Genomic DNA, 27,458 nt, shown 5'->3' with positions numbered 1-27,458 from the left:
GTCTTTAATTTGTATTTGCCTCTTTTAAGGATTGCTTTTTATTAATTAATTCATTACATTATTTATTCATTCATTTATTTATTTATTAAGGCCAGGGACACCTACCAATAACTTAACAGCACACATAAGATAAATAAGTGCCATTACTGTCAAATATGATCAACAAATATATATTTTTAAAGGTTTAAACATTATATTTGTCTTAAAACTGATATGCACATTCTGCCACTTCTGTCATATTCTGATTACAGATAAATGCACAATAAAATATGTACATTTTAAAGTGTGAGTAATGGGACATTGTATATTGTTTGAATATTCCATTGTATTAAAAATAATAATACTATAAGTCAGTGGGGTCCAAAAACTGTGTGGTTACCAATATTGTTCCAAATATCTACTTTTGGAATTCATACAGGTTTGAAACAACTTAAGGAGAGAGTAAACGATGACAGAATTTTAATTTTGGGGTGAAATATACCTTTAAGTTAATTTAGAATTTTCATCCATTCTTCAAACTGCTCACCATCTGTGGGTTTGCCAGGATGCTAGAGCCCTGTAAATATGAAAAGGGTCCCTCCCTGTTATTATTTTCAAAGATCTATGATTGGATGTTTTGTTCTAAAGATGTCTCACGTAACTGTCCTCTCCATATTTTTCTCTTATTGTGTGCCGCTACAGAAAACAACAACAACAAAAACAATTCCTTGTGAATTATGTGAATTTTGCATCTGTGTATTTTCTACATTAACATTAGTACTAGCGAAATACAGGAAAACAAATAAATAAATTGAATGAATAAAACAAAAAAGCCCACACATCCAAAATATATTTGAAGATCTTCAGATATTTTATTGAAGATTAAACACCTGCTATTCAGTGTGTATTTCTTATTTTTCTTCAATGCCAGTTTTGTCAAAGAGTAATACTAAGACGAATAATGTTAACTTACTTGGCAAGTGCCACTATTAATAAAGGATTTGACATTTTGTTAATAAATATGATCTGTCCTCTTATATAAAACCTTCTCATTGTGTGCTACAAAATAAAAAATAGAAAATATTACACAAACAAAACCCCAAGCTTTTTTTATAATTCATATGATTTTCATAAGTTGGGCTTTCCTGTAAATCTAATGATGAGTTATTGATCTTGTCCTGAGTGTTTTTAATTTGGTCGGTGTAGGAAACATATATAAGAGTGGGTCTTAGAAATTTTCTTCACTGACGTCTGTTGTTAAAGTTAAAGTTTACATTTGATTATGTTGCGTTTTTCAGAAGTAGTTCAACCCCTACAATGTATATGTCCCAAATTTTTAATTTCAGTGTTTGCTGTGTTTTTTCTTTTTACTAAACAAGCCTGCAAAGTGCAAACTCATCAACACAACTTTGTATATAACTTCTACAGTGATTTGTTGTTTTCAACTTGAGCTTGCAGGTACATAACACACACACACACACACACACACACACACACACACACATATATATATATATAAAACTTCATTGGTCATTCCACTATAAGGAACCTTTTGTGCGATGGAAAGTTTCCATGAATGTTAAATGTCCTTCATGGAAGCATAGATGACAATAAAAACCTTTATTTTTAAATTAGTGAAATGTGTAAATGTAGCACTAGTGCATGACAGTTTCTGCCCTCTGGAAATACTAATGTCTATCAGTATTTAAAAGGTTACAGAATATAATGAAAAGATCATTTATGCGGGAAGGAAGACTGTGACCCACCAGTGGAAGAACTACAGGGTGAAGTTCTTAAAAACAGTAAATCAAAAAAAGCACCCAATACTAAATATGTACTCAACACAACAGTCTTAAGTTAAGGAGAATTACTGATAAAAGAATGAATTGGACAAGAAAAGGAAAAAAAAAAGAAACAGGAACAGAGAAGGCCACCTTCATCAATTTATTTCAAATTGAACAACTGTCAAAGTGTGAACTTTGATGAGGAAGACAGAGAGAGTTACAAAGCATCCTGGGATCGTGGAACTGAAAGCTTTGTGCAGTTTTGATTATCTGAATGGAATAAACCCATAAAGCTTATATGACTGAAGGTGTGCTTAGAGCCCGAAAACCACTGGATGCAGGACTCCAGAATTGTGCTGGCAGACCTCAAAAAAACTGGAGCAAGCAAAAACAGCTTAAAGGTTGTGGGGAGATTTCAGAGAAGAGCAGAACAAAGAACTTTGAATATGCATTTGATGAACCTACAAAGCAAAAGTCAAAATAGATGCATCATGAGGGCACTTGACAACTCAGGCGAACTTCACTACACTATCTGTCAGGAGAACTGTCACTATGCTGGATGCTGGTGGGCCAAAGATTTCTCATGGTGTAGTCCCTGTTGAAGAAAAAAAAAAAAAAACAGTATGCTGAAGATGCATTAAAATCAACATTCAAATCCTCTTTAAGACATATAGACTTCGTGATTGAGAAAGGAAAAGAAACTGGGAAACAAACAAACTAAACAAAAAAAAAGAGTTCAGAAATGTATAGATATTAAGAGAAGAGCTCAGGAGAAACATAGGGGACTCACTGGAAGATTGCATGTGGTTATTTTACATAAATAGATAAATATCACTTTTCAATACATTCAAATGATCTCATCCTCTACATTCACTTCGCAATACACGCTGACATAACTAATGGATTAAATATCTTTTTTTTTTTTAGTAAAGCTTCATAATCTGCCTGACAATATAAATTTCAGCTATGCAATACGTTTATGCACTTGTAAATAAATGTTATAAATCAAATCATAACATACATTGGACCTTCATTTACTATAATGTGCAGTATTATTGTTATTTGTACATATTTAGATATAAATAAAATTAGTAACTGTAAACATTATGAACATTTGCATATTTGCTGTTTGTTTAAAGAAGGAACTTTTAGTTGTTTAGTTTAAACCTAACAGCCACTAGATGGCATTGTTTTCACTTATTTACCTTGGCTAGTTTGGTTGTATTTTGTTTCATTATTTTTTTGCTTTATGAACATATGTGAATCAAAGTTTTTGTTACTTTTTTTCTTTACCTTCTGAATTTCGTGGAAGATTTTGCTTTGTTGCTGAGATGGATTTCTTACTCTTTGCTTTAGGGTTAAAGTTCACTGCTACTATAATACAATTACAAAAAGGGTCTATCAAAATGAAAGCCATCCACAGAGCGGTCCACGACTTTTTGCCTAAAGGTATAGTTTACAAATAAAAGAAAAGAAAACTTTTTAAAAAACACTTTCCATTACTATGGAAGTCAATGACGCTTGCAACTGTTTGGTTACCAACATTCTTCAAACTATATTCATTTATATTCAGCAGAAGAAAGAAATTCATAGGTTTGGAACAACTTGAGGGGGAATAAATGATGACAGAATTTTCATTTTAGGTGAACTGTCCCTTTAAGTGTAAAGTTCTTATAATGCGCAACACACATTATAGCCTATTATTAACAGTTTGCAAGTAATATTGCATAGGCTATTGATCTACTCAGCATTCCCCTTTAAAAAAATACAAATAAATAAATAATTAATAATCTGATAGAAAGATGTACTATTTGCAGCTGTCTTGGATTTGCTTTATTATAGTTTAAATCTATTTAAGGTGATCCTAGCATTAAGGTTTCAACTTAAGCATTAAGGGGTCAACCTATCATTGTTATCGTGTCTAAAACTAAAAATTTCAGGAAATCAGAAAGAGAATCATGGAACTGAAGTAAACGCTGCAACAAAAAAAAAAAAAAAAAAAAAAAAAAGAAAAGAAAAGAAAAAAAAGAAAGAAGAGAAACAAAATCTATTCGAGCTAGAGGAGCCCATAACAAATACAACAGCGCCCTCTAATGTCAGACAGAACAGTTCCTCGTTGGCTGTCTTTGTACTAGACTACATGAATGAAAAGCAAGTTGACTCATATTGCCAAAATAATGTCTATAACTAATTTATTTAAATTATGAATTAACGCCACTTCCAAAAGTCCGCTTCCATCAGGAAACACCATTGCCATGAAGGGGTGTATGTCGTCTGCAGCAATCTTTAGGTGATGTCTAAATAAAGAAGTCATGAATGCCAGGACCCAAGGTTTACCAGCAGAACACTGCCCAGAGCATAACACTACCTCCACCAGATGAGCATATATGATACTCAGCAAAAACACGTATAGAAACTAATATAAAAATAATATTGTTTGATTTATGGAATCTTTAGCATCTCACATAAAATTGTTACTGTTGGTCGACAAGGGGCAGAATGTCAGATTAAAATGACCTCAAGTGGACAGGCAGATGAATGGATTCAACATCTATTGGTCACACCGTTAAAGCAATTATAGACATAATAAGCATAATAAGGAGGATATAGCGCACAGTGCACACACACATTCACCAATTACACAATGGTTGTCTATGTGGAGAACAGACCAAGGAGAAGGTCTGTGATTGAGCCACTGTCTCTCATTCACAGGATGGCCAGTCAACTGTCAGTCCTAATATTTAAAATGCACCATGCTCAATCGGTGCCATTAGACATTATACAGCCCTTCTTATTTCTCTGTTTACTGCATTACTGCCTTCAGCTTCGGTTACACAAGGAAAAGAATTAAAAAAAAATGTTTTGCTTGAAAGAAATACATAAAAAATAAAAATGCATTTAACCCCCCCCGATTCTTGCAGTACATCACTTCCAGGCTTTATAAGCGTCATATTTGTTATTTTCAGTGTTGTTATTAGAGAAATTAAATAATTGTTCTGATTTCTTGCCGAAGAGAGCTGACACAGAAACATTGCTGAAAAATAAAAATTTGCTGAACATTCACTCACTCTCAGGCTATCCAAAATGTAGATGAGTTTGTTTCTTCATCAGAACAGATCTAGAGAAATTTTGTATTGCATCGCTTGCTCACAAATGGATCCTCTGTAGTGAATGGATGCCGTCAGAATTAGAGTTTAAACAGTTTATACATCGCAATAATCCACAAGTAATCCACATGACTCCAGTTGATCAATTCATATGTCTTAATAAAAAATGTGAAATATTTGAATATTTGAAAATCAGGAATCTGAGGGTGCAAAAAAAAAAAAATCTAAATATTAAGAAAACCGCCTTTAAAGTTTTCCAAATGATATTCATACAGTAGTAAACTTAATATCTTTAATAATATCTTATATATCTATTAACAAAATATCTTATAATATCTTAATATCTATTAACAAAATATCTTCATGCAACATGCTGTTTACAGTGACTTAAGACTGGTTTTATGGTCCGGGCTCACAAATGGTTATTGCAGCATAGTAACATACCTAAAATACACTGAAAAATAAAATTAGGGAACACTTGTTAGTCACTTGTTAGTTATCCTTAGGAATTCAAGGATATAATTCTGTCCATTTATGAAGATTGTGAATCAGGTTAACTTGTTTTGTGTGTAAAAGAAAGCAACTAAACTTGTAGTGGAGAGGAAAAAAAAAGTTTGTGCAAGTTGTCGCCACAGTCAGTTGCTCTCTACTCATCCTTCCTGACTGATTTGTCTCTAGTTTTTTGTTGTTGTTGTTGTTGTGTTAGGGTCTTTCTCACTACTTATCAGTACTAGGGTACTTCTCACTAGTACTCCAGGCACACTTTCAAGAGCATGGAGGAGATACCAGGAGATGCACCATTATACAAGGAGAGGTGGACAAGACCGTAGAAGGGCAAAAACCCAGCAGCAGGACCGGTATATTTCAAGATGTCAGAAACAGACTCCATGAGAGTGGCATGAGGGCCCAACATCCCATATTGGGACCTGTGCTCACAACCCAGTACCATCCAGCTCGATTGGCATTTGGCAGAGAATGCTAGAATTGACAGGTCTGCCATTGGTGCTCCGTTCTCTTCACGGATGAGAGGAGGTTCACAGTGAGCACATGTGACAGACATGAAAGAGTCTGGAAATGCCGTGGGGAATGTTATGCTGCCTGCATCATCATCCAGCATGAGCAGTTTGGCGTTGGGTCAGTGATGGTACTGAGAGGAATATTTTTGGAGAGTCTCACAGACCTTCACCTGCTCTTTACTGCTATACCTAAAAATGGTACCTTTTTAGTGATCCTCCAAACCATTGTCAGACATTACCACTGGTGCAGGGCCCTGGGTTCCTCCTGGTGCATGGCAATACCTGGCCTAATGTAGCCAGAGTGACTAGCCAGTTTCTGGATGATGAAGGCATTGATGCCATTGACTGGCCCTTACATCCTCCAGACATAAATCCAATTGAGCACCTCGGGATATTATGTAACAGAGCATCCGAAGCCAACAAGACTATCCAGGCTCAGTAAAACTCAGTGATGCCCTGATCCAGATCTGACAGGAGATACTCCTGTACATCTCATTAGGAACATGCCTAGATGTTTGATTCAAGTGTTCCTTTAATTTTTTTTTCTTTTTGCATACACTCTAAACAAATCTGTACAAATAGGGCAAAATATACTGTATAATTTGAAGGAATTCTTCTTTTTTTACAGGTGTTTTACAGTATTTAGCATTTCATACGTCATTGCATTGTTTTTTAGAGTTAAGAGAAATGTCTGTAAAATTAATGGTTACATTAAAAAATAAATTTAAAGTGCAGTAAAAATATTTATACCTAAATGATAAATGATATCAAAAGAAGTATATAAGAATTGTGATACATTACAATACTTTTAGTAAATCTTTTGCTGTGCTTGATGGTGAATTTTGCACTTTTCTGTCTTTTTTCAAAAATGAGGCAAGCTCATTTATCATCTCCCCCAGGAAAGATGTTTCTTGTGTCCCCAGTCGCCCCTTAAATCAGCCTGGCCACCACTACACCCACCCTGGCCAGCCAGCTTGACACACTCATAATGATGATGAAGTGGCCTCACACATTTCTATGTGTGTGTGTACAAAAGAAAGTCCAACAGGAATGTGAAAGGGACAAATACAAACAGTAGCATTCAAATGTCTTGGCACACATGACTGAATGCTGTTATATTTCATACATTTTAATGGCTAGATTGTTATTTAAACCATTGTGTGCATGCTTTTGAGCCCTTCATGCATGTGTGTGCAATCAATTTAACACCTTTCATTACTTCAATCAGGGCCAACAGCAGGCATATCATACTCTGAATGATTAGCAAATTAAAGTTATACAAAACCACACATTTCAACAGTTCTGCTGTGTGGTTATAAGGTTAAAAAGGATACTTCACCCCAAAAATTTTGTTATTAATCACTTACCCCCATGTTGTTTCAAACATGTTGTTTCTGTCTTCAGAACACAATTTAAGATATATTGGATGAAAACCGGGAGGCTTGTGACTGTCCCATAGACTGCCAAGTAAAATAAACCTTTTTTTAATAAGAAAGTTCCAGAAAAGTATGAAAAGCATCGTCAGAATATTCCATCTGCCGTCAGTGGTTCAACCATAACGTTTTGAAGGCAAGAGAATACTTTTTGCACGAGAAGAAAACAAAAATAAATAATACTTATCATATATGGATAAATATATGATATGTATTATAAATATTATTAGTGTTGATAGTTTTTGTAAAGTTCAGTGAAATTAGCCAGTGCTTATAGTGCTTATCACAAGGAAGCCAAAAATCATATCTTTGAGGGACATGACACTTGCATAATAGGAAAAGTCTAACTTTTATGTTTGATAACTTTTATGTTTCACAAAAGAAAGAAAATCAAACAGGTTTGGAACAATATGAAGATGAGTAAATGATTACTCAGTGATCACTTGGTTTTAAAGTTTTCGATTTTGGAGAACCCTTATCCCTTTAAGTAAAATACAAATACATCCCTTTAAAAGTAAAATAAAATACAAGACTATAAGCATCTAAATATACTTAAAGTGGTCATATGACGTTGCTAAAAAGAACATTATAGTGTGTATTTTGTGTAATGCAGTGTGTTAATGCGGTATTTTCCACATAATGTACATTATTGTTGCTCCTCTATGTCCTTCCTTCTGAAGCCCATCGATTTTTACAAAGCTCATTGTTCTGAAAAGCGAGGTGTATGCTGTTTGGCCAGCTATCCAGTGCATTGTGATTGGCTGAATACCTCAAGCGCGTGATGGAAATCCCCTTAATCTGCGCAACAAGACAAAAATGATAAAACCCATTACAAACGAGGCATTCGTTGCATCCAGTGGGACATAACTACTGATTATAATGACTTATACTGTCTTATTCATTGCGTATCATGCTGTGTAAATATAAAACAATGTCTGGAGAAACGACAAACAACAAGCACTCTACACTGCTCAAAACTCGCACTTGAATCATCAGTGGCAAATTCTTTAAATATAAAAAAACACACTTACCGGATGCGCCAGACTGTCCTTGCAAAGGATTTTCGCTTTCACAATGAAACACACAGCATCTCCACAACAGTAGCGGAGACAGCAACAATACTACAGCAAGAATCAAAGTTACACCTCCTTTCTTTGCAACATTTGGGTGGTGTTATGCAAATCTTCCCACATTGTGAAGTAGACAGGTGAGGGCGTTAGAATGAGCTGTGGGAGTGGATTTGAGACTTTAGTCTTTGCAACTTTACAGATCTTCTTTATTCACAGAGAGCTTGTAACACTCCAAAGAGAGAGGAAAAATTTAAATCGTATCATATGACCCCTTTAAGATATTACTTATTATATTACTGGATTATAAATAAACGTGTTCATCTTTATTACTGTCTAATGCAGCGTCGCTCTGTTGAGGCGACGTACTTATCACGTGTCTGTCACGTGTCTCACACATTAAAAGTACACGATTGTCTCCTTCAGCAGGTAATCCGTGGCACGAACCACTCGCCATAGTAGGGGGACCTCCTATCCACCGCAGCCCGGGCTTTAATTCCGTTCACAGTACTGCGAGACCCCATCAGAGTCCACCGCTGAGATCCACTCAACCTGCACGCTCACGGATTTAATGTTTTTAACAAGCTGTTTTCCCGAAAGTACTGTATTTTTCTGCGCGGTGAAACTCTCGAGGTAAGGAGCGTGCATGTAATTGACAGCTTAGTTTCATGTTGGAAGCGGTGTGTGTACGTTGCTCAGCTCGCGCACTGGTTTGGACGCAGGCTACAACGATGATTTCCAGTGCGTAGATGAAAGCATGTGTCAGTGGTGTCATTATGTGTTATTTTCTCATCTCTCACTGTTTTATCTGGTGGGAATCGGTTTAATTCTCAACATGTCACTGCAATCGATCCTACGGCTGCGGGGAATTTGGACCGTACTCAAGTGACCATAAGGAGCGTCAGTGAACTGTTGATTGTGAGACTGTTTCAGTCTCATCGTTGAATTTTAGAAGTAGAACGGGAGAACCTTATGAGTGTAATGTGTGTTACACAGATTGACTTTAAAGTGTTTTATATGTCTACGCTTTTGGAGATTAAAGATATAGGGATGTGGAAACGGAGAAGTTATTACGCGCCATTAAATGCAAGTGCAAAGGCAAAACGCGTCATAATAAATAAATCGTTCTCTTTGTTTTCATTAATTGTATAGGACTCATGCAGTTATGACGTCATGTGGTGTAACTGCATGACAGCCGCGCGGAAAGGTTTACGTGAAGGTGAAGTACATAGAACTGCTTGTGTTCTGTAATCCTTTCGTTTTATATTGACACATCTTAGTGCAACACTCACTGTAAAACAATGTTTGTAACTATAGGAAAATTAATAGATAAAAACCCTGTATTAAAAACCTGTTTACATTACCATATCCTACTATTAAATAAATATGTATATGTATAAAAATGCATGACATTTTTCATGTACATTTCTTTTTTATATAATGAATGAGTGACCTTATATTTAAAGAGAATATTTGTATTTAACAAGTCAATGTATTAATGATACAATATAATTTTTGAGGCAAAATATTCTTTGTGACCAAAAATCTAAAACTCCCATGAGTTTATTTATATATAATATAAAATACACACACACACACACACACACATAAAGTATTAATGAAGTATGTGGCATGTTCTTAGTGAAACGTCTTTGAGTCTGGAATACGATTTTAGCTCTATAAATGTGTGGATTTAAGAATAAATTTTTATGTTTAAGATTTCATTGGTTTCATTTCTTATTATTATGTGTATTCAGTATGGATGGTTCATTATTAAGATTCTACTTTGTAATAGAAATGGAAGTCAAAAAAAGAAAATGAAGAAGTTAATAAATAAAATATGTGACAGGTTGACAAAAAAGCGTTTCATTGTTTCCAGCAACAATATTTATTTTTTATGACCTAACCCTAAACATGACCCTCACACAAATCATTTTGCATTTGTACATTTTTATTAAGACATTTAGTCTAAATAGACATAGACATCTAAGTCTTTTCCTAATGGAGACTGTTGGCTGCTCCCTTACATTAGGTACCTATTTATACTCAACAGTCATTTTATTCAAATCATAGAGCTGTGTGTGTTTGTGTACGAGAGAGAGATTCTTCTACGTCCTCGGTCCACACTGCTGCATATTCTTCATTATTAGGCTGCTTGCATATCTGTAGCTGCCAGGCTGACTGTCACACTCTTTCTCCTCATCACTTCATCTGTCAGCCAAAACACACTGAGCATTAATCAAATATTTCCCCTCTTATTCAGTATGAGTGGTAATAGGTGGCCAGTTCAGCTCTATAGAACTGACTTATACTTCATACTGAAAAATGCTTAAAGGGTAAGTTCACTCGAGAATGAAGATTCGTCCATCTTCTGCTCACCCTCGAGGCATCCTAGATGTATGTGACTTTCCTCTTTCATAATAATCCAATCAAAGTTATATAAAAAATTGTCCTTGCGCGTCCAAGCCTTTCAATGAGGGTAAGCGGGTGTTTGTTGTCAACAGTTCAGAAGACGTGAAATAATGTGCGCACATCTGTATTAAAACATCCCTCACATGGTTTCGGGGGGTGAATAAAGGCCCTCTGTAGTGAATCCATGCATTTTTGTAAGATAATCATCCAGATTTCAAATGTATTAAACGCTTTTTTTCTCACTTTTGCTGAATGTTGGGAACCGGAAGATGTATGCGTCATGTGCGCACCTCTAGGAAATGTAGGAGCAAAGGAAACAGAGTTTCCTTACTTTAGCAAAGGAAAACCAGTCTCCTCTTGGCTTATTTCGAAATCCTCCGACGTTTTTCTTTACAAACCTCTTTTTGTGCTTCTAATTCGTGACCAGCGTTTGTTTTGTTCTCTTTCCGCACTCGTCACTAACCACGGAGCACTGATGAACTACAACATCCGCCTGCACGTCTTCCAGTTCCCAACAGTCAGCAGATGTTAGAAAAAAAAGTATTTATTATGTTTGAAATCTGGATATTTATCTTACAAAAGTACATGGATTCGCTACAGGAGGCCTTTATTCACGCCCCGGAGCCGTGTGAGGGATGTTTTATTACAGATGAGTGCACTTTATTTCACGTCTTCTGAACAGTTGACAGCAAACAATCGCTTAGCCCCATTGAAAGGCTTGGAAGAGCAAGGACATTTTTTAATATAACTTCGGTTGGATTATCCTGAAAGAGGAAAGTCACATACACCTAGGATGCCTCGAGAGTGAGCAGAGGATGGACGAATTTTCATTCTCCGGTAAACTAACCCTTTAAATATTTCATTTGTTTATTATTTGTAATGCACCACATGAATGGCCATCTGCTTGAGTAAATTAATCCTTTTTTTTCTTTCATAAATGTACATGTGTGTGTGTGTGTGTGTGTGGGGGGGGGTCTATCTATGTAGGTACATCTATCTACAGTATCTATCTGCCTGTCCGGCTGTCTCTCTATCTGTCTATCTGAGCGTTCAGCTGGTTGCCTGCAGGCATGGCCATCAATAATGAATGTTTTACTGATTGGTGCATCTCTGTGGCACTTGGCAGTAATGAGACTCTCTGAATTGCTTGTACATTTAACAAATAATTACAAAGAAATTGTCACATTGAATTAAACATGAATAATTGGATTGACTGAAATAGTAAATAGTTTCTTAAAGTAAAAAGTCCACCTGTAATCTTTATTTGCAACTTTTTTTTTTTTAAGTGTAGTATTGAATAAATGTAACAGTGTGTGTAGTCTTGTGCCTTGTGATTGTTCTTCATCTTCACAGAGCCTGCGGCTACACTGACAGCCTTTACTGTACTTTAGTCGCTGCGTAGCCCCTGCCTTAGGGCAGATCTCATTCGAGCTCCTTTACGCTGCAGTGTGTACTTCAAATAAGATGTCAAGCCCTTTATCAGAAGTGTGTACTTCATGCCTATTGGGTGGTAAATTCATGCACTAATCATCCATTTCAGCACAGTATCAAATCAGAAGTTTAGAGCCCTTTATCACAGCTGAGAAATACAATTCAGTTTTGTAGGGCCCTGCAGCTGAGCTCTGGAGCCATGAAGACACTGGCAGCCGGGATCCTCTCTCAGCCTTCCCACATCCATTTTTCCTTCAGTGTTCTCTTCTGCTGCCCAAGGGAGGCCATCTGAGCAGCCATCAGTCTCTTATTTCAGAATGATGGAGGAGAATTTGGAAATGGTGTAATAAAGGACAAGTGAGGCTTTGAATGCTGAGGCTAAGAACTCACTGATGGGAATTAGGATCAACCGTTTTAGACTTTTATTAGACAGGAAAGTGAAAGGTGATGGAAAATGATATAGGAGAAAGAGGAGGAACAAAATCAGTATGCATGTGATGCAGAAGCATTCTTATTAAGGGGGGGTCGGGGTTCCAGAACCCTGTAAGAACCAAAAAAATTACATTTGGGAGACTAGTTTTTGTTTTGTTTAATTGATAGAAGAAGAAAATGCACTGACATGATAAAACGTTTTACCAGTTTTTAAAATGAGTCTTTTAATGGAAATGTTTAAACATGCTTAAGTGCTGAGCAGGAAGAAATGGGACAGTATGGATCTTCATCTTCAAATAATAAAAGTAACATTACAAATATTTGTTCATACGACCTCTTGATTTAATATTATAACAATATTTTTTATATTTCTGTGTATTTTTTTTATTAATAATTTAGTATTTTGTAAAAAATTAACTACATGTACTTATTGTTATTAGTTAGGGTTAGGTTTTGGCTTAGGTGTACTTGCATGTAATTATGTATAATCTTTTGTTATTATAATAGTAGGTACATCTAAAATGTAGAACAAGAACACACTACAATAAAGTTTTACCAAATGTTAAAATAATTAAAAAAAAACAATGTTTGTATAGGCAAGTATTTTTCAACTAACTAAACAACTAAAACTTTATATTAAAAGTTTAATGGCTTTTAACTTAACATGGCACCTTAAAAGCATTCACTGCAATTGTATGTTTAAAGAAAATAATGCAATGTGAAATCAATCTGTATGAATGGAAATGAGGTTTGGGTAACACTTTAGATTAGGGAAGATTAGGGAAAATTGGAGCTAAATTCAGGACAGTGATCCTCCATGACTAATTTTGGACACACCTGACATAAAAGCATACTAGCAAGAATATTATGTACAATAAAGGTGAAGATGCTAAGTGAAATAACACAACAAGAACATATTCAATGTTTAACATTCAGCTATATGGAGCAGAATTTTGGACCAATGAGATCTCACTGTGGGCGAAGCTATCCAGCAAACAGAAATAGAAACCAAGTAACTGACAAACCGACATTGCTAAACTTAAAATAAATGTAGACTAGTTTTGTTGGACATGTGGCCTGGAGAGTATAGAACACGTGATGATGTGAGCGACCCACATGGTGTACATTTGTAGGGACATTTAAATGTCAGAGCAGTGAAGCGTATATATTTGAAATGGTAGGTTTATGACCATGACATGATTATCTTTTACTTTTACAATCTATTAATTGTCTGTATTGTTGTTATTGTAAACAATGCTAATGTTAATTGCTGAGATTTTGAACATTGTGTCTAGAACATAAAAGCTGATGCGTGTGTGTTTTATATTCATCTTCATCTTCAACTGTCAGCATCATTGAGCATGCACTTCATCCTTTAAGCAAGCCAGTGGTTATATTTACTATGTGTGTGTAAAGCATGGTGTGTGAGGGAATTTAAACAGACAGGAATAACTTGGAGAAGACATACATGCACTGCCATCATTTCACTTCAGTGGACTCACTGGGTGCTAATGAATGTGATTTTACACACAGACACGTGACTACAAGGCAGCCTTCTTTGAAATTATCTGGCATGACTCGGCAGCCTCACAGCCCTGATCTGTGACTACTGTAACACATATACAATCAAACACAGCAAGAGAGAGCGAGAGAGAAACTTTGAAAATAATAAAATGTCATACCGTGCAAAGCTTTGTCTCAGGACTCATTAAGTCCTTAATTCTTAATAAAACATATAAATCTTTATATTTGCATGCATAGATCTTCAGCAGCAGCGTGCAAAAGAAAACCATATTTTACTTGAGTTTTGAATCTGATTTTGCTGTCTGAATTAAATGTGATGAGATGGAAAAAAATACAATGTATACTGTAGAATAATGGGAAGGCAGCACATATTGAGTTGGCCTTGTGGGCTGCATGCAAAAACATACTGTACATACATATAGAAGATATAACAGAATACTGTTCTTTTTAATCATTCAGAAAACTCACAAACCCGTAAATTAGAGTCAGTCTTGATGAATCCTTCACTGAATGAACATCGATTTCATTACTTAGGCCTACTGTTTGAGTTTGCATGTAGTACTGTACCTGTTAGGGCGATTTTTCTAGTTGACTTACAGTCATATATTTAAGCCATTAATCTTTAATATAGCCTATTGTGCACTCAAACACACCCATACACACATAAAGTCAGCCACAAAAGTATGACCACGAGTGTGTCAGAAAACCAGGCATCTCCCATGCAAAAAGGCAGCATTATTCAATAAGAGGAAAGAAGGAAGTGACAGCATATTAATGATGACATACAAATGCTGATGAGCTGAGAAGATATTTCAGTCCAGCTGAACAGTCAGCAGTGTCTGCTCGCCTTAGCTCAGCTTTTATGTGGATATGAGAGAGAGAACAAGACAGTATTGTCAAGTTGTGCATTGATGTTCATTTGCATCTTTAAAAAGTGGTGCCGCTCTGTCGCTTTGTGGGTTGATGTCCCACTAATTCCCAGAACCTCTTAAGGTATTTTTCTCTGTAAGTAGGAAAGTACAGTTCATGTGAGATTTATGAAAAAAGAACATTGAATAATTGATGAAGTGGAGGTTCTCTTCCCTGACTTGTTCTTCTGTAGCCCTGGTAGAACCGCAGGCACTTAATTCATTTAACTCTTAGAGAGGAACATGACAACAAGTTATGTTTGAAGCAGGGCAGAAACAAAAGATACAGGTCAAAAGCAACGTATTTTATATATGACATAACTCTTGTTCAGCTCTCCTGCATTGACCAGTTTTTAAGAATTTTTATATGAAGAAATGTTATTAAATGTTTTTAAAGAACAGCCAAAATTGGAGGTGTATACAAAAAGTACCTGGGGCCAGATTCAAGAAACTTAAAAATGACCCCTTTTTTTTTATTTAATAATACATTTAAGAATGTTTTGTATTCCAACTTACCAAGAATTGCACTTTAGAATGTTCTTACAGACTTAGAATTTGGAAATTTAAGAACTCAGAATAAGAACTTCTTAACTTGTTCCTTAAGATTTTCATGAATCCGGCCTAGCCACAACTTTATTGCAAAAAGCTTTCAGTCAAGGACTTTCTGCAGGCCTTAGAAGAAAACTTTAAAAGAAATCCCCACACTCTAACTTGCAAAAACTTTATTACAAAACCGCTAATAAACACCCTTAGGAAGGCTTGACTGAAGTGATCTTGTGAGTTTTTCAAGTTACAACAGACTGTGGGGCTTTTTTCCCTGCAGTTTTCTTGTGTAGGGAAAACATTTTATATTTTCAATAAATCTAAAGAGAGACAGCTGTAAATTCATTTAAATGCATGTTTGCTGGAAAATTGTGCCATTTGGTGCAGAACATCAAATATTTGTTTTTAAATTTTGAATTCATTCCTAATAAGGCAAAATAGGGAGGCAGTCTTTTTTTAATTGTTCCAGTGTTGATGAGGTCATTGTCATCTAACTTTCCCGACATCCATGTTTTGGTTTGTGATATTTGTGCAGCACTCATTTCCACCCCCCAACACACACACACACACACACACACACAGGACAGAGATTTGTGTAAGCGGTCGTGAGCAAGGATAATCTGCACAAGACAAGCTGTAAGAGGAGGGGAAGTGGCATTGTGTGACAGATCTGTCCAAGCTCAACACTACACACATACACTATTTACATGCATGTTAAATAAGTACAAGTAAAATAAATACAAAAATGTGTGACCTGGCAAACTCTGCTAATAATGAAAACATATACCTGTTGTTTTTTTAAAAGCAACATGGCTTGTGTTTTAGTGTGGTTACTCAGCTGTGAAACACAGATACTTTGTACCTAATTGTAACGAAGAGGCTGAGGAAGAATGTGAATCCATTTGCAGGAGTTTATTAAAGGAAGATCGTACAAACAGAGTCGTGTTACCAGGCAATGTGTAAGTACCGTAAGGGCAGTCCGATCTTTCAACATACACAGGGGTTATCCAGTAGGCAGAGACGAGTAGGCAGGCGAACAGGTCAAACACAAACATCAGTCCAATCAAGCAATATATCCAAAGGGGCAATCCAAGAGACGTGAACGAGATAACAAGCAGAATCGTGATCAAACAGGCAGTCAGAATACTCACAAGGAAAACGCTTGGTAAGGCAGGTTAACTGGCAATACTTCGCAGTGAAGTGACATGCTAGCACATGTTAAATAGTTCCAAACAGGAAATGACTGTAGAAGCAGAGGGAGTGGTGAACAGTCAATACTCCGATGAGGGCTCCCTCTGTTGGGTTGGTGTGGCGTTACAGAATCCCCCTTCCTAGGAGTGCCTCCTGGCACTCGGCGCGTACGTCCCCATGATCGTTGCGCTGGTAGATCGGGTCTGGCTCGATGGAAGTCCTCTGTGAGAGACAGATCCAGAATCTCGCTGGCGGCTACCCATGACCTCTCCTCAGGTCCATAGCCCTCCCAGTCCACAAAATATTGGAGCTGACCCCCTCTCCTTCTCGAGTCCAGTAATTCCTTGACCATGTAGGCCGGTGCTCCATCAATGTCCAGTGGCGGTGGTGGCTCTTGAGCCTCATGATTGGGGTCAGTATCCGTGTGGACCGGTTTCAGCAGTGAGACATGGAAGGAGGGAGAGATACGGTAGTTAGCAGGAAGCTCTAATTGGTACGTGACTTCATTGATTCTTCGTAGAATTTTGAAAGGGCCAACGTACCTTGGACTGAGCTTCCTGCTTGGTAGCCGCAACTTGAGATCCCGTGTTGAGAGCCAGACCCGTTGTCCTGGTTGGTAGGATGGATGTGGTCGACGTTGCTTGTTAGCCTGGAGTTCCTGTACTCTGACAGCTCGTTGTAGGCGGAGGTGAGCACTGTCCCACACCCTCTCGCTACGACGACTCCAGTCATCCACAGCGGGGACTGATGATGGTTCGCCAGACCACGGGAACATAGGAGGTGGGTATCCAAGGACACACTGGAAAGGGGTTAGGCCTGTTGACGAATGAGTCAGTGAGTTCTGTGCATACTCTGCCCAGGGGAGGAATTCTGACCATCAATGCTGTTCTCTGCTGCAATAGGACCGTAGGTATCTGCCTAGTTCCTGATTCAAGCGTTCCATCTGACCATTGGCTTGGGGATAATAACCAGAAGTGAGACTGACGTGTATATCCAGCTGTTTGCAGAAAGCTCTCCATACTTGGGATGCAAACTGGGTACCTCTGTCACTGACTATATCCTCCGGGATTCCATAATTCCTTAACACGTGGTGGAACATAGCCTGTGCCGTCTCCATGGCGGTGGGGACTCCTTTCAAGGGGACTAACCGGCAGGACTTGGAGAATCTGTCAATGATAACAAGGATTGTCGTGAAACCCTGGGACAGCGGTAAATCGGTAACAAAGTCTATTGAGAGATGAGACCAGGGACGTTGTGGAATGGGCAGAGGTTGTAGGAGTCCAGAGGGTAATTCCTTGGGGGTCTTAGATTGAGCACAAATCTGACAAGCTTTGACGTGATTAGTGACGTCCTTGGACATTGAAGGCCACCAGAATGAGTTACGTACCAGGTGTAGAGTGCGAGAGATACCTGGGTGGCCGGAGCTGACTGAGGAGTGGACCCACTGAATGACTCTGGGGCGCAGACTTTGTGGAACGTAATGGAGGTTAGGAGGGCAGTTGGTAGGAGCTGGATCTTGGATCTGTTCCCGTTGAATCTCCTCCATGATATCCCAAGTAATTGGGGCAATGATTACTGATGGGGGAAGAATGTATTCTGGGGTTTTGTTGTCAATGAGGAGATCATACTCCCTGGATAGAGCATCTGCCTTACTGTTTTTACTTCCTGGGCGATAAGTCCAACTGAGAATTGGAAGCGAGTGAAGAAGAGGGACCATCGAGCTTGGCGAGGGTTGAGTCATTTTGCACCTTTAATGTACTGCTTTCATAGACAGGAGTTCTTTATTCCCTACATCATAGTTTTGTTCGGCTGCCGTTAACTTCCTGGAAAATAAAGCACAAGGGTACAGTTTACCCGGTTGACCATGGCGCTGAGAGAGTACGGCCCCAATGCCTGAGTCCGAGGCATCTACTTCCACGATGAATGGTAAGTTGGATGCTTGAGGATAGGAGCCGTGGTAAATTTAACTTTTAAGACATTGAATGCTTGACTAGCCTCCTCACTCCACCCAGGAATGATGTCTGCTCGACGTGAAACTCACATTTCTCTGCCTTGACGTACAGGTGATTTTTCAGGAGCCGAGTGAGGACAGTCTTGACATGGTTAACGTGTTCTGCCTCAGACTTGGAGTAGATGAGAATGTCATCAATGTAAGCAATTACATACTGGTTAAGCAGGTCCCGGAAGATCTCGTTTATGAAAGACTGGAAGACAGCAGGTGCGTTGGCAAGTCCATACAGCATGACCTGATACTCATAGTGCCCTCTAGTGGTGAGGAAGGCAGTCTTCCACTCGTCGCCCTCCTTGATGCGAATGAGGTTGTATGCACTTCGTAAGTCTAATTTGGTGTAAATCCTTGCTTCACGGAGCTGTTCCAAAGCTGAAGGGACCAATGGTAAAGGGTAGCGGAATTTTATTGTGACGTTGTTTAATCCCCGATAATCAATACAGGGCCTGAGTCCTCCATCCTTTTCTGCTGCAGCTGGAGAAGTGGAAGGTCGGATGAGTCCAGAACTTAGGGCCTCCTCAATATAATCCTCCATGGCCTGGGATTCTGTACGAGACAGGGGATATACATGACTCTTGGGAGGCATGGCATTGGGCAGTAAATCAATATTACAGTCCCAGGGACGATGAGGTGGTAGTTGTGTTGCCTTAGTTTTGCTAAATACCTCTGCTAGGTCATCGTAACGGGGGAATATTGACAGTCTTGGTGCTTGAAGGGCTTTCAACACTAGTGATACAGCAAGGCTGGGGCACTGACGAGAAACAGTTATTTTCACAGAAAGCTTACCACTTGGTCAACTCACCCTGATGCCAGGACAGGACAGGGTCGTGTATGGACAGCCATGGGAATCCGAGGATGACTTAGTGCTTAGGAGAATTAACAACATAGAAAGATATGGACTCCTGGTGAAAAGTCTAAGTTTGTTGAATTATGCCAGTTTCGATTGCTGTGTCGTTGATGGCCTTGATCTTAATGGGTGGGTTACATGGTTGGACAGGTAAGTTATACTTCTTGACGATATCTTCATGAATGAGATTTAATGCTGCTCCGTAGTTGATCATTGCTGTCAATGAGATGGACAGTTCTTCAGTTTTTAAGGTAAGAGGAAGTTTGAAGGATTGGTTATTTGGGATCGACAAGTGTTCCATATTTACCAAAATGTTGACTTGCATGGGTTCTTCGGGCGTTTTAATTACAGTCAGGATAACAGGCGGTATCTCCTTCACATACCTTCCTCACGGAGTCTGTCTCATCAAATTATCCATCTTGATTGCAAGCGTGACGAAGTCAGTAAACAATTAATTTTCTCCTTTACATACGAGCTCTGCCTGGAGATCCGTGTTGAGGCTTCTCTGGAATACGGCTTTTAGCGAAACATCATTCCACCTATGGGATTTAAATCCTGCCATGATTTAAAACTGAAAATAAAGTTCTGAAAGGTTGAAACTAAATGTTCGAAAACTCTAAATCTTACAAAAAAAAGTTTTGCAAGATCGAAAAATAAGATTTGCAAGCTTGCAAAATGTAAAAAAATAAAAATATCTCTGCAAACATTGTTGTTTTTGAGATTTCCTTCTTCAGAGCTGAAAAAAAAAAATGTACGATGTTGCGCAAAGAATTTTTCAGAGTTTCAAATTTGTCAGTGTTCTCCCACTGTATTAGTTTGTTTTCCAGGTTTGAAACCTTGTAAATGGTGATCTGAAAACTGGTGTGCGAATGTGTGAAAATAAGTTTTGAAACTCTGAAAACAGAGTTTTGCAGGCTTACAAAGTGGTAAAAAAAAATTACATCTCTGCAAACATAATTTTGTTTTTGAGTTTTCCTTGTTCAGAAGTGCAACACTCTTTTTAATGGTGTTGTGCAATAATTTTTTCGAATTTGTCACTGATCTCCCAGTGTATAGTTTGTTTTCAAGATTTGAAACCTTGTAAATAGTGATCTGAAAACTGGTGTGCGAATAGGTGAAAAACAGTTTTGAAACTCTGAAAACTGAGGTTCGAAAGGGCGAAACTTATTACATTTGCACTCCTATTGCAGACAATTTTTTCAGAGCCGAGTTTACAACACCCACTTTGCGGAGATACGCCCACACAGTTGTGAGCTTGTGACTCACGTAATTTGTGGCAGCGTTGCCACGCAGCTCTGCTCTGTAACTCCGAAACTCAGACGGAGCGAAAATGAAGCTTCGCAACCTTGCAACTAAAAAAAAAAAAGCCTGGAGGGAGGGCCTTCTGCTCTCGGCCAATGCTTTGCGGTCTGCTGATGTAAAGTCCAATCACAAGTAGTATTTACTGGAAAGGTGGGATTGACCGACTGCTCCGCCAATGACAAAAGCGCACAGGATACGCAAAATAAACGGTCCTAAAATTTAAAAAAAGTTTACCGACTTGTCGCTGGAATTCACCATACAATTGCCAGTAGCCACTAACTCTGAAAAAAAATTGCACAACACCATTAAAAAGAGTGTTGCACTTCTGAAGAAGGAAAACTCAAAAACAAAATTATGTTTGAAGAGAGTTTTTTTTTTTACCACTTTTGCAAGCCTGCAAAGCTCCGTTTTCAGAGTTTCTATTTTTTTTTATCACAAATTCGCACACCAGTTTTCAGATCACCATTTACAAGGTTTCAAACCTGGAAAACAAACTAATACAGTGGGAGAACACTGACAAATTTGAAACTCTGAAAAAAGGAAATCTCAAAAATTTTGCAGAGATCTGAATCAGAGATCGTCTGAATCTCATGTCAGTATCCCAAACGGCTGCAGCCCATTCGATCGCCTTCCCAGACAATAAAGACATCATGACGGCACATTTCTTTTCGTCAGAATTAAGTTTGTCTTCCTGATTGTCGAAATAAATCTTCACCTGACGAACATCTATCAGCTGAACCATCAAATTTATCGGGTAGTGCAAAGCTCACCGCTCTAGGCATGGTTGATGGAAGCAACTGGATGTAGCTCGTCAAGTGCTCGTTGACTGCTTGAAGTTTACTCAACTGATCTTGGTACTCCTTTAAGACTTCACTTTCATAAGCGAACGCCGGTGGCATGTTAGAAACTTCTGCTGGATTCAGTTGAGGCGAAGTATTCTGTAACGAAGAGGCTGAGGCAAAATGTGAATTAATTTGCAGGAGTTTATTAAAGGAAGATCGTACAAACAGAGTCGTGTTACCAGGCAATGTGTCAGTACCGTAAGGGCAGTCCGATCTTTCAACATACACAGGGGTTATCCAGTAGGCAGAGACGAGTAGGCAGGTGAACAGGTCAAACACAAACATCAGTCCAATCAAGCAATATATCCAAAGGGGCAATCCAAGAGACGTGAACGAGATAACAGGCAGAATCGTGATCAAACAGGCAGTCAGAATACTCGCAAAGAAAACGCTTGGTAAGGCAGGTTAACTGGCAATACTTCGCAGTGAAGTGACATGCTAGCACATGTTAAATAGTTCCAAACAGGAAATGACTGTAGAAGCAGAGGGAGTGGTGAACAGTCAATACTCCGGTGAGGGCTCCCTGTGCTGGCGTGGCGTTACACTAATACTGATAAAAGAGGCTTACCTCATGATGTGATGTTTATAAGGACCCCCTGATCTACCTTTATGTCCCTTTCTCTATCCTGTTTTTATCAGAATTCCCTTGTGAAGAAACAAAATTGGCTTCATACCTTGTTACTGATAGACTTGGTCTGTTGGTCAGAGAGAAAGAGTGAAAGAGGGACAGTGAAGAAAAAAAGTGACAGAGATAAAGACGGTAAGCACAGAGCAGACTTAAATGGATAGCTTACCCAAAAAAGAAAATTCTGTTATTATTTATTCTCTATCATGTATTAAGAAACCTGTATGATTTTCTTCTCTGAAAGTGAGTTATTTATATAGTGTATAAATAGGTACATGTAAAACTATTTATAGTTTTTCCCTTAAAAGATACTTCATTCTGTTTTAGTCTGCTTTTGTATGACTTTTTTATACTAAATATAGTGCATATTGGATGAAATTGAATATTTAATTGTTCATGCTCATTTCTCCTTCTACATTTTTACATGTAAATTACCTTTGCTGTCATCTATTCTTTTAAAAAACAAAAAACACAGTGTAGTTGAATCTTTAGCAAAAATGAATGAATATCAATGTTTCATACTGTACCTTGTAATGCTGTGATTTGGCAAATTCTAATAATTCAATAAAATAATTGATTTCCATTTTAAGAGTTGATTTTATTTAAACAAATAATGAAAAATGTATTGGTTATTAAATATAAAAATAATTATTGACTTAGCAGTGTCTACCAGAATTATTTTTTTGTGTATTCCTATATTTTATAGTCCCCATCCACTTTCATTATATAGAAAAGGGCAGCATGGACATTCTGCTAAATCTTCTCTTTCCTCAAGAGGAAATCTTACAGGTTTGGAACAACACAAGGGTTATTAACTGACAACAGAATTTTGGATGCACTATTCCTTTTAGACTTGAATGTGTACAGTAACTATACAGAATAGTAGTATACAGTATTACTCATCATCACTCAAAATCTGTAGGGCTTTGTGCTTTTTTGGCTACAGGCATTCAGAACCAGTTTGATTTACAGTCCCACACAGATGAAGCTCTAATGCCGCCATTCATTCTATAGCAGTGGATAGCAGGACAAGCGGCATTTAGAACCGTTTTTTTTGAAGGTCTATCCATCTAACACAGACAATGAATATAAATGTTAAACATTTCTGTTACTCATGCCATAGTCAGAGTAAAGTGAAGAGAGAGTGCCGCTTATAGACTGCATTTGTTTAAGAAGATTGTCATGTGGATTGAATAGCGTGCAATAAAAATGTTAAGGAGGGGTGGGTGAGAAGTGCTGATGTAGATGTATACTTGTATACATGTATGACATGCTGGGGTAGTAAGAGTCTGACAAATTTAATTTTACAGCCTGCAGAACACACATAAATGTGCATGTGTGCACACACATAGATCCACTCAAACTGTAAGCATAGCATACTGACATTTACATGGACTGTTCTAGCATGAGTAGTCCCAGCATCCCCATGAAACCAACTTACTCTAGCATTACCAGAGAAAAAAAGAGAACAGCAGCTATATCAACTAGGAACCTGTATGAACTAGTTCTTCTGGATTTATGAGTCACCCTTACAAAAAAAATGGATCATATAAATGCAGGTTTGGTGAGTAGAAGAGACTTCTTTAAAACATTAAAGATCTTACGGTTCAAAATTTTGACTGGTAGTGTCTATACACACACACACACACACACACACACACACACACACACACGTATATATATATATATATATATATGCACACACACATACATTTTTGTGTGTATATATATATATATATATATATATATATATATATATATATATATATATAAGCATGTTGTTAAGTAGAAATTAACATTTTACAATATTTTAGTTTAAAACTATAATTTATAATTTCGTTCTTGAACAATTCCTACTGTTTGGTAAATTTGGTTATTAATAGAATATAAAAATTTTTTTCCCTCTCACTTTTTCTGGTTAAAATGATCTGTGGACCCCTGGTGACCACAGTTTGAAATCCCCATTGAGTGTTTGTTGATTTTGTAAATGTGTAGGTGTGTGTAATTGTGCTGACATTTACTTACTTCCTGTTTGCTGAGGATTACCTGCAGCACTGTCAATTTTGCAGTAGCTTTGTCACTCTCCCGCTCTCTCTCTCTCTCTCTCTCTCTCACACACACACACACACACACACACACACACACACACACACACACACACACACACACACACACACACACACACACCATCAAACTATAACTGTCACACCAGTGGGGTTTAGTTTTTGTTTGATTTTTTTGGCTACCAAATGTTTCCACCCTCAAAGAAGAGTGTTAACATATGGCATGGGAACATGTAAACACAGCTTCTTGATGTGCCAAAGACTAAACTCTGTTGAATTTGGCAGCCTATTTCCAACTTCCGAAAATAAAAAGCCAAAGTCTTGAAAAGAAAAAAACTTGGTTATGTTCCAAATCAAAATCTGCTTTTCCTGAAGGAAATACCAGAGCTTGCAAGGCAGCAAAAGAGCAATGTTAAATTTTTAGGTAAGTTTTAGACTTAAGTTCTGTGTAAAGAAATAAAAAAGACACAATTCAGAATTTAAATTAATATACACTATCATTCTAAAGTTTTGTGGAAGCACTGAATTTATCAAAAGCGAAACTAAAGACATTTATAAAATTACAACAGATTCCTTTTACAAAAATAAGAAGCAGCAGAAACTGTTTTCAGCATTGATAATAATAATAATAATAATAAAACTGTTTCTCAAGCAGCAAATCAGCATCTTAGAGTGATTTCTACTGCACTTGCCGGCATTGACCTAGTCTAACTCTTGAAGGTCCCGCTGTCTCTGACTTTCTCTGGCTTATTACAAAGCAATAATGTGTTAATTCAAAAACAGGGCATTAGGGACCCATCAGTCCGTGTCTATGAGAGCCTGTGTGCCAATGTGATGTAAGAGGTCAAATTTCAGAGCCTTATTGAACAGCACTCTGGAGGAAACGGCACAAACTGGAAAATGATTGGGAAGCTGGATGAAGATTAATGATTAGAAGCGCATGAAACAGATGGAAGGAGACGACGCAGAGAAATAGAGAGAGATTGAAATGGCACTCAGGTGAAAAACGGGTTTATAGAGGTTTGAAAGTTTAATGTGAATGTCTGTCATGTCCTTTTCAATGAATGTCATCTATCCCGTCCTCCTCAAGTGTTCTAGTTTCTCTACTTCCTATGAAAAAGGAAGTTATTTATTGTGCTTTTGTGTGCGTTTCATCATGGGTTTGGTAACAGATTTAGCCAATCAGCAGACTGTATTATATCTATGACAGCCAGAGCACAGGGGGGACTTGAGTCTGACAGATGGCTGTGTTATGTGTGTGTGCATAAATGTTCACACTTTGCATGTGTCGCGGGATAAATGTCGCAGTTTTATCTGTGGTTGCGAGCATATTTTTATTTGTATTTACAATTGTGTATGTGTTTACACTTGTATCTTTCTGTCTTAAGTAGCGTATGTAAGTTTAAGTGTGTGCATGTCTTGTGTGTGTGTGTTGGCTTAAGATACAGAAATGCCAGGAGGTCCGAGTGTAAAGGCTATATCACAGTGTGTTTTTCAGAGCAGCCATGGACCACGCTGCACTCCACACATCCCAGCAGGTCAGTGCCTCTGCCCTCTGCACACACCAGCCAGTCAACAGACCCCTTGATTGCAAATATATGAAGAAATGAAGTCACTCTGGACTACAACACAGTTGTGACCATTTTTGAGTCATAGAGTAAAAGGCTGTTTTCACAAGATGCGTTCGTTGTGTAATCGTTTATCTATGTGAGCATGCACTAGATTTATTAGTTCAAGCTGCCATGTCAAGTTAAAAGTCAAATAATCTTTGGCTTTATACAATATGTAGATTTGTTCAAAATTTCACAGTAATAAAAAGGAAAATAACAGAATCAGAATAAACAGAATAACAGAATTTAAACCCCAACTAAGCTATCCAATGGGGACAGTGGCAAGGAACCCAAACTAAATGTGGTTCAACTATGTAAACCCTGTTTTGTGGTGTTAATAATTATTAATAATTCTGACAGTTTGCATATCAATATTCATCTTGGTGTGATCAGACCTTTAAACCTGTCACTATGATGTTAGGGTTTGTGGTTACTTGCCTGTTGTGATTTTTTGTGGTACTTTGCTTTGCAGTTGCTATGATGTTCCAGTTATAGGTATTTTGAGTGGTTTTAGCATGTTGCTATATGGTTGCTAGGAATACTTGGGTTGTTGCTAAGTCATTGCCATTGCTAGGTTGTTCTGGTCAGTTATTTGCTCAAATGTGTCCATCTGTGAGTCTCTTAATATCCCCCTTCAGTGTCAGTCTATGGGATTTTATATTTATAGCCAAATATTTATTTCACTACAAAAAGAACACAAAGTGCTGCTCAGGGACATCCAGGAACACATCTGTTTTTTGATCTTAATTGAGTCAGACTTCTACTTATCTATGTTTAGAGAACTGCTTCACTGCTGAACAGTTTATTATTTATCATTTTATAATGAGGCAGATAAAAGAGAGGAGCTGGAAATTACTGGGGAAAGTAATTGAGTATAAAATGTTTTTTTTTTTGTACTAACACTCGTTTCTACGTTTTCAAGAAAATGTGTTACATGAATTATAATCTGCTGCATGTTTGCTGTTATGTGCCAGACATATTTGTCTTTTTCTCAGCATACACAAACACACACTCGATCCCGCCAGATGACATTTCCCTTTTACAGATCTGTCTCTGACACACTGACATGGATAACTAATAACGCATAATCCCCTGGATGCCAACTCCAAACATCACTTATCAAATGAGCTGCTAAAGAGTGAAATTAAATTTCCAAACATTAGGAGAAATGAAATCATCAACAGTTGGCATTCATTTGTGCATTATCCAATCTGTCATCTGTTTAATGAGGGCATGTGGATTACCATTTTCTATTTTGTTTGTTTTTTAACAGAGAATTTGTTATCAAGATTATTGTACATATTTTAAGAAAATGATATTGTATCATGGAGAGC

The 27,458-nt window shown here is 37.6% G+C and overlaps 1 protein-coding gene across 4 annotated transcripts in view; it reads left to right on the top strand.

Moving 5' to 3' along the window:
- Nucleotides 1-8,762: 8,762 nt before the first annotated feature.
- The window catches only part of LOC132115980 (disks large-associated protein 1-like), a 142,078-nt gene continuing 123,382 nt past the window's right edge, over nt 8,763-27,458 (top strand). For 2 of the 4 annotated variants that reach the window (XM_059524456.1, XM_059524454.1), the window contains exon 1: nt 8,764-9,019. The gene's annotated coding sequence lies outside the window, so the exon portion shown is untranslated. Of the gene's footprint in view, nt 9,020-25,778; nt 26,053-27,458 lie in introns of those variants that run through there. The other 2 variants (XM_059524457.1, XM_059524455.1) reach the window with 2 other exon arrangements.

This window comes from Carassius carassius, chromosome 35 (assembly GCF_963082965.1).
Source record: "Carassius carassius chromosome 35, fCarCar2.1, whole genome shotgun sequence".
In the NCBI taxonomy this organism is placed as follows: domain Eukaryota; kingdom Metazoa; phylum Chordata; class Actinopteri; order Cypriniformes; family Cyprinidae; genus Carassius; species Carassius carassius.
This window is presented reverse-complemented; position numbering and strand designations above follow the sequence as displayed.